Raw genomic sequence first — 8,929 nt, forward strand, 5'->3', positions numbered from 1 at the left:
GATCTAGACTGCCTGGTAAACATGAAAAGTATGGTGGTAAGAAACGAAAGAGACAATCTGCAGAGCTTAACTGGACAAAAAATAGTATTTTTTGGGAACTACCATACTGGACTTCTGTTGGGGCTCTTTTGGAGAGGGCCTGTCAACGTGGAAGGTGCGAAACTCGTGGCCTCGTTTGGCTCGCTATGACTGTGCACTCACTGACTGACGTGGTCGGAGAGCTGCTGAGGGTCCCTCCTGTCATCGACGGTGACTGGGATGATGACGTTGGCCCCGGCTGAGGTAGGCTAAACCCGGATGTCCCCAAGGAAGACAGTATCCGAGGGCGACACCCGTTGCGGCTTCAGCTCCATGAGGTTGAGGAATTTTCGATGGGGATCTCCCAGTGAGCGTATAGTGTGGGAGAGGAACGTGACCAATTTATGGAGGAGGTTTCTAAGTAGGTAATGGAGTTATATTTCTCTGTTTGTGAATAAAAGATCCCGACGGACGTAGTGTGTGAAGGGAGTGAAACAGTCAATCTCGAGGTGTTGGGCTGTGGTTAAGGGCTTTTGGTGTTTCAGGAGCTTTTGTTACCACTTCTAATGGGGAGAACGCCTAGAAACTTGTTCTACAGGGACACCGCTAGAAGTTATGGGGAATGTGATTCTCCGTCGGTCGCTCTGATAGAAACCAGAAAATCAGAGGAGTTCGAATAGAATACTTTAATCTGCCCTTCTCCCTCTTTTCCCGTGTATCTTGTTGTGTTTTTTGATAGGTTTGGGCAATGGTATTTATAGGCCAGGTTTGTGGTAAAAAAAAAAGGGAAGGAAGTTTTCCCGCCAACCGTTTTGGATATTGGCTGAAACCCCCCAGAAGTCCCCGTCGGTAAGACATTTCCAGTGAGATTCAGGGGCAGCTTTCGATGCTCCCAGGAGAATGTTTACCCCAGAAGGGAATGTAATAGGTTGCTGGGCAACCAGACGTGGCTTCGTGGCCATTTTGGGTGAGGTCAGGGAGTGGTAGCTAGACGTGGCTTCATGGCCATTTTGGTTGAGGTCAGGAAGTGGCAGCCAGACGTGGCTTCGTGGTGAGGTTAGGGCGTGGTAGTGAGATGGACAGAGATTCTCCCCTCTCATTCATATGTATTATGGCCTTTCACTGTGTTTTTCAGGAATGGACTGCCTTGAGCTGAGAAGGCAGAAGTTGGACGAAGAAAAGCAAAAGAAAGACGTGGAGAAATGTTGCTTTGTGTCTCAGTGCGAGGTAGTGGGCTAATAGGTTTTTTTCCTGGACTGTCTATAGGTTTTACTCTATCTAATTTCCTCCATAACCCACATTATCCTAATTCCCTCATAGACCCAAGACTACCCCAAGTGGGCCAAGGATCTAATTGGGCCAGATAAAATAGGTCCGGTCACATTCCTTGACCTGCCAAACCACGGCCCACATAGAAGTCCCCGAACGTGGCTTAGGTCCACGCACCATACCTGGAGTTGCATTTATTCAATTTGGGCCGGGCTGATATCTTGTAAAATTTTGGGTATCAACAACTTCATTATCAACTCGTCACAACTTAGATGTCATGCATATAAAAAAAATGTATGTGACAGCTTGTTGGGTACTATTCTTAGTATCGGTGGAAAAAGTAAGGACACAGACAAGGCGAGGATCAATTTGTAGAATATGAGGATTCATAAATAGTTACATTTATACAAAGATGGTGATCAATGGATAAAATCACCTGCAGCTTACATGTTAAGCAAAACTAATAAGCAGATAATCTGTGAATTTTTAAAGTCTATTCGATTTCTCGATGGATTTGCCTCGAACTTAAAAAAAAGATATAACTAATGGGAATACAAAGATCAGTGGGTTAAAATCACACGACTGTAATGTTATAATACAATGATTGTTATCGACTGGGAATCGCCCGTTCATGAAATATGAAATTGTTGATGCAATAACAGAACTGAGTAATTTCTTTAGTTGATATGTTCCAGAACATTAAGAATTTTAGATTTAGTGAGAGCCCAACAACATAACATTCTAGAAGCCACCGATCAATTGTTTTCACTATCATCTAATTTAAGATTCTCTGTTCGATCTTATTCTAGTTGTGTAGTCAATGGAGAAGTTTTTAACATACAACTGTGACAAGGACCGGACCACTCAGAATAGTGGCATTTATGTCTGCGGGGCAAATAATCAGGTTTTCTACAGAGTTTTGAAAGAGATTTATGAATTACTATACATTAATAGCAATTCAGTCTTCCTTTTCAAGTGTAAGTGGTTCGACACTCAGACAGAAAGAAGAAGAATTCAACAATAGAAGAATAGAATAAGTATCATCGTTAAGGATTTGTGTATGAGAATGAACCTTTCATTCTAGCTTCCCAGGCAGAACAGATTTTTTACGTTGATGATTTATTTAATGGTCCGAATTAGAAAGTTGTGGAACATTTTGGGCATCGACATATATGGGATTTTCCAGAAGAGGACGTCGATGAGGTCACGATAGTTCAAGATACAGAATCACGAAATGTTGAGTTAGTAGTTGAACTACTTGAACTGGACAACTTAACATTTGATCAGCCTGATATCGAAGCAAATACTGTCACATCTGACGTCGACGCATACTTGCGGGACAAGTTGCCTGTTGAAGATAAAGATGACTTTATTGATGATGGTGATGATAAAACTATTTTTGAGTATATCGAAGATGAGCTCATCGATTTTGAAGATGATGACAATGTAGAAAGTGTCGATCATGTTAAAGACATTTGTAGTGACGACGAATAGAACCAAAGTATTTAATTTATATTTATGAAGTTTTTTATAAAATTTTTAAGAAATTGTGTAACAAATAAAGTAACAAATAAATTTTTTTTATGATACAACATCTCGATGTCTGGCCCAATAGCTACATACGTCAGCTCTGCAGGAGGATCACAGCCTCCACTTGATCCGACAAGACTCTCGGCACATTGTCAGTCAGGTATTATACGCTATAACACATACTCCCAAAACTTGTTACTGTCGAACTCTCTATAATCAAATTTCATTATTTTTATTTTCTTACAGTTTTGGAGCTGACATCTCGATGTCGGTCTGGTCAAGGAGTAGCTATAAGTCGAGATATAGTGGAGAAAGTACAAAAAGATGGGAAGCTTTTTATCTTGTTTGACGAGACGAGTTCGTGGAAGGCGATTGGGGAAAACGTCAAATATTTTGACAGTGCTGTCGGCTTGCACAAAAGAGAAATATGTGACCCACACTACAATGCTTGGAAGGACGTGCCAGAGGAGCACAAAAGGATGATTCAAAATTGCATGCTGGTATCTATTTGAAACAAACTTTGTTCTAAAAATTTTTAATTGTGGATACAATAAATAAGATTTATTTATAAATTTTTTTAACGTATTCCAAGATTGGTTTAACCTCGACTACAACTGTGACAATGGCATCATTAGAGATGTAGTCGACTGTGAAGCTAATAAATGTTACAAGGACTGGAAGACTACCTTGCACAGACGCTTCCAGAAGATGGGAGGGGCAGAAAATGAGAATTTTGTCAGGCAAAATTCTCCTTAAAACTTGAGGAGAAAAGAGCAATGGGGACCTTACTATGGTCGTTTTACGTCCCCTACTTTTTAGGTTCAATTTCATTATGTCTTCTTACTTTTGATTAATTAGTTTATTTAATTATTATGTTACTAATTCATCTATGATCATTACTAGAAAAAATATGCTACAAATTAACAAAACCACGGCAGTCAAAAGTGGTCTAGCTTCCATGGTAGAAAGTTATACTCCCAGCATCGTTTCGATAAGGGAATACTAATTTGCATACTTATTAAGTTTGTCACTTTGGCTTAATAATTATTCTAACACGTTCAACTTGATTAGGCAAATTCTGAGACCCAGTAGCTAAGATCATTAATTGACAATTGGGGTGACGTGCACCATCATGGGCATAATTTTATCAATTCAGACGCAGAACAGACATTTGTAAGTAAATTTTAAACTTATTTCTTTTTTCATATTTAACATAATATATTATACTATTTTTATTCATTATTATTTCATTTATCTTTGCAGGCTCAGATGGAAGGGGAAAGAACCACACACATTACACAGTCTGCTGGCGAAGGTTCATCCACGTCGATCAATAAGGAGGAGATTATGTCCCCAAGCCTTGTGCAAGCACAGAGGACAGATTGAGGGAGTGGTACCGACACTACCACGAAGGAATCGTTCAAGCGCTTCCACCTCATCATCTGCTTCACAATCGGACGAGTCATCTTCGGTTAAATTGCCCCAGCATGTCCAAAACTGGCTGAACAACCTCTACATGGACCAATGAAACATGTTCGACATCCAGTAGATCATGATGGATGTCATGAGCTCGATGAATCCCAACATCAACTTCTTGCCAGTTAACCGTCCCCAACCGTTGGTTCCTCTGCCGCCTGAGCGAAACTAAGAAGACGAGGATGAGAACGAGGATGAGGACGACGATCTTGCTAATTTAGGAGATTAAAATATCTCTTGTTATTTTTCTTATTATCAATACTTTTTTGTTTTTCTTGATTAATTTACTTTTTAAGACTTATTTTATTATTGTGTTGGCTATTTTATATCAATTATATTATTCTATTTTATTATTAAATTTTCTTCAAATTTGTATTTTTATTAATTAATATTATTAGGAAAGTACTGAAAAAAAGAAAATACTATTTGCGATGACATATCTAAAGTGTCGTTGCAAATAATTCACATTACTAGCGACGACGGTTTAGTCGTAAAAGGTTTAAAGACTTTTGTGACGACACTATGTCATCACAAATACGTTATGACACGTCATCATCAATGACATATTCGATAGAACATTCGTGATGACTTATTCATGACGATTGTCGTCGCTAATATATTTGCGACGACATTTCAAAACTATGTCGTCACAAATATATTAGTTGCGACATATTTTTTGTGACGACGACATGTCGTCAAAAATACAATATTTGTGATGACATATAAGTTATTTGTGATGACATGGCATTGCCGCAAATGACCGTTTTTATTGTAGTGTAGAGAGACGAGATGGCGGTGACGAAGATGAGAGAGCATTTCATTCTTGGTCTTGAACTACTCATACTCTAAATGAAAATGTTAAAAAACTAATCCAACTGCTATAATATAAAAAGCTTCAAGTGAAGCAAAAATGCATGTCCGGCCATAAATTTTGCTGAAAATTAATCTTTTTGAAGAAAATAAAGAGAAAAGTTGTAGTACGGTTGGGAGAAGGTTGTAGAAAATTTAAGAAACTAAATAAAGTAAATAGCATATTTTAAAACTAATTGAATTAAATAGCAACTTATGTGGTAAATGAATCATTTACTGCTTAAATGGCTCATTTACAATTAGTAAAAATATTTTTTCATGTAGATTTTCTTGTTACAATAGTTTAAAAAAAAAAATTTCCACACAAATAAAGATTTTTTAGGATTTTTACCACGTAAATTACTCTTTTACCATTCGTAAATGAATCGTTTATAATGTAGAGTGTAAATGAATCATTTAAGATGTAAACTGCTATTGAGCTCAAATAGTTTTAAAATATGCTATTTACTTAATGTAGTTTCAAAAATCTATTATTTACTACAATTTCTCAAAAATAAGGGGGAAAGTTGTAGCAGGTTCAGCTTATATGTACTACTAGTCGTGCATGTTATGTACCATAGGATCAATCTTTGACAAGATTGATGTCCTAAGGTCTATTGATATAGTGTAGGCTGGTTGTATAGGATAAACAACTCATACGTAAGAGCGAAAAAAAATCCTTCATCGCAATCTTTAATATTTAATATTAATAACGAAGGTTCTGGAATTATTATTTGCGATGACATATATTAATGTCATCGTAAATAATTTTTGAGAAACCGGCCAATTTTTCCGCCGTTTATTTTAGCGAGGGAATACAAAATCAGTATTTACGACAACACATATTAATGTCATCGTAAATAAATTTTGGAAACTGCCAAAATGACCCCTTTTTACTCAGAGGACAATAAATAAATGAATTACTTTTTGCGATGACTTATGTCATCGCAAATACTGAATTACTTTCGACGCTTGCCATCACAAATAATGTTATTTTGGCGGCTAACGTTGGTGCCACACAACATTTGCCGCCAACTACATATTTGCGATGACGTGTGAATTTTTAGCGACGACCATATTCATGTATTAGTGCTAACTCTAGGAATTAGAGTTATTTTAGGCATTTCTAGGTTTATAGTTGGCTCATCCAAAGGTTAGCTGTTAATTTTCTACTTTATTTGCTCAACTTTTGGTTCATGTGGTGCACTCTGCTGAGATTCATTTGTGTGTGGTTTTTGTGGTAATTTTGAAGAAAACTGTGAATGTGTGCCCAAAAGGTGTCATTTCTGTTTTGCAGGTTTCGTGAGGATAAATGCTGCAGTATTTGCTACAATAAAAATATGACAGCATGTAGTTAGTAGATGACGTCAGCACATAACTTTGCACGAGAATTAGGACAAAGAGCACAGAAGACGGATTTGGTGTTGAGTCAGCTGGAACCAACCTCTGAGAAGGAGCCACCTCAGTGTCCTTGGTTACCCTAAAGAGGAATGCACCTGAATTCTCAACAGTGGCAAGCGAAAGGAGAAAATAGAAAGAGGACCCAAGTAAGAAACAGGCAGCAGGGAGAGCAAAAAGAAAACCAGAGAGAAAGAAAGAAAGGAAGACAAGTACGGAGGAGACAAATTTGGAGCTGGAAATCTCAAGGAGTGAAGCCACGAGAGGAGACCACCAAGCTTCATCTTGTCTTTACTGTTGTTCACCTCATTTTGGTTTATCTTTCCTCTTCCTCTGTATTCAAATCATGGCTGTTTATTTTGTTGAAATTAACAGAACAAGTATGAGCTAAATTAACTGGCTGGGATGATAAAGTACTCAGATCTATAATTAACGTTGTGTATGCTCACTTTTGCTACATTAATGTTGATCTAGTTTGTTTAATATAATCGTTATCGTTCATTTTTATTTACTGATTGAGCATCATAAATAAAATACTATGAGTTCGATTTGCTAGAAAGTTGATTGGAATTAGACAATTATTGAACAATGTGTTGTTAGCTAAATTTCACAAAGAAATCTAGTTGATTTACGAGTAGTATAGGAATATACACTTGTCTCACATAGCCCAATTGAAACCTATACTTAAATTATCCTCTCCGTTTAGATTTCTCATAATATGTTGAAATGTGAGTAAAGAGGTGAAATCATAAGTAGATCGGGAGATTCTTGTGTTAAATTTGTGTTTCAGGTTAACTGACAGCATTATTGTAGTAAAAGTCATAGCATAAATAGCCCATGTTGCAGTGAAGGGTAAATTGGGTCTCAGTCCTTCACATAGATTGATTTTCACCTTTGATAACTGAGTGTCCGTTTATTTACTTCTATTTTATGCAATTATTTTAGTCTTGTAGTTGAATCGAACCATTAAATTTGTTTATATTGCATCTCTTGGAACTTATTAGAAAAAATATTGATAACTTTCTCCATGAGAATGATACTCTACTCATTCACTTTATTACTTGTTTAGTAGGTGCTCTTGTGTAGTTAATTTTACACCAACAAGTTTTTGGCGCCGCTGCCGGGGACAGTTATCATTATTGATCTTTGTGAAATTCAAGTGTTTCTATTATTTTACTTGACAATTTTATTTTCTTGTATTTTAGATACTCTTATTCTCGCATGAATCGACAACAAGACAGTGATTTGTTGCCCTTGGATCCATAAATTGAAAGAACGTTCCTAGCAAGGAGAAGGGAGCAGTAAGGTTTAGCAGTTCTTGAAGGAATGGTAGAGGAAGCCGCTGGCAATGCAGTCAACCTTGGGCAGCCTGTAAATGTTAATAATCTAGTTAACCAGACAGCCATGGTAGATGACTGGGATAGGGCCATCAGAGAATATGCCATTCCGATTTTACATAGGCTTAATTCGAGCATCATTAGGTTGGAGATGCAGGTGCCTCAGTTTGAGCTTAAACTGATCATTTTTCAAATGTTGTAAACATTAGGCCAATTCAATGGCATGGCAACTAAAGATCCCTACTTGCATCTCAGGCTATTCATGGAAGTCTGTGATACTTTTTAGCTTCCAGGGGTTACAGAAGAAGCTTTAAGACTGAAGCTCTTCCCTTATTCCTTAAGGGATAGAGCTAGGGCATGGTTAAACTCTCTACCACCAGACTCTATAGCGACTTGGAATGACTTGGCAGAGAAGTTTTTGATGGAGTATTTTCCTCCAACTAGGAATGCTAAGCTTAGAAATGACATCACCGGATTTCAGCAACATGAGGGGGAATCTTTGTATGAGGCATGGGAGAGGTTTAAGGAATTGTTGCGCAAATGCCCTCACCATGGGATTCCTCATTAGATTCAGATAGAGACGTTCTACAATGGACTTAATGGGCAAACTCGAACCATAGTAGATGTTTTGGCCAATGGTGCTATTTTGGCAAAGACTTACAATGAGGCTTATGAGATTTTAGAACGGATGGCTAATAAAAACTATCAATGGCCTGTGGAGAGAGTAGCTGCAGCTAGGAGAGTAGCAGGAGTTTATGAAGTGGATACGGTCACAACTTTAACCGATCAAGTATCATCCTTGGCAGGTATCTTAAAATCAATGAATCAAGGGGTGAATTCTCCTCAGTTTACAGCGGTCTCTTGTACTTACTGTGGTGAAAGACATCTCTTTGATAGTTTTCCATCTAACCCGGAATCAGTATGTTATGTAGGCAACTTCAACAAAAACAACAATCCATATTCCAATACTTATAACCCAGGTTGGAGGCAGCACCCAAATTTTTCTTGGAACTCTCAAGGGCAGAACGCAGCATCATCATCAACAGCAAATC

General features: G+C 37.7%; 1 non-coding gene across 1 annotated transcript; it reads right to left on the bottom strand.

Moving 5' to 3' along the window:
- Window positions 1–8,328: 8,328 nt before the first annotated feature.
- Window positions 8,329–8,435, bottom strand: LOC112091222. Its single transcript, XR_002902040.1, has one exon. It is a non-coding gene; the product is annotated as a small nucleolar RNA R71 (small nucleolar RNA).
- Window positions 8,436–8,929: the final 494 nt, after the last annotated feature.

Source organism: Morus notabilis, unplaced genomic scaffold (assembly GCF_000414095.1).
Source record: "Morus notabilis unplaced genomic scaffold, ASM41409v2 Scaffold97, whole genome shotgun sequence".
NCBI classification, from domain to species: Eukaryota; Viridiplantae; Streptophyta; class Magnoliopsida; order Rosales; family Moraceae; genus Morus; species Morus notabilis.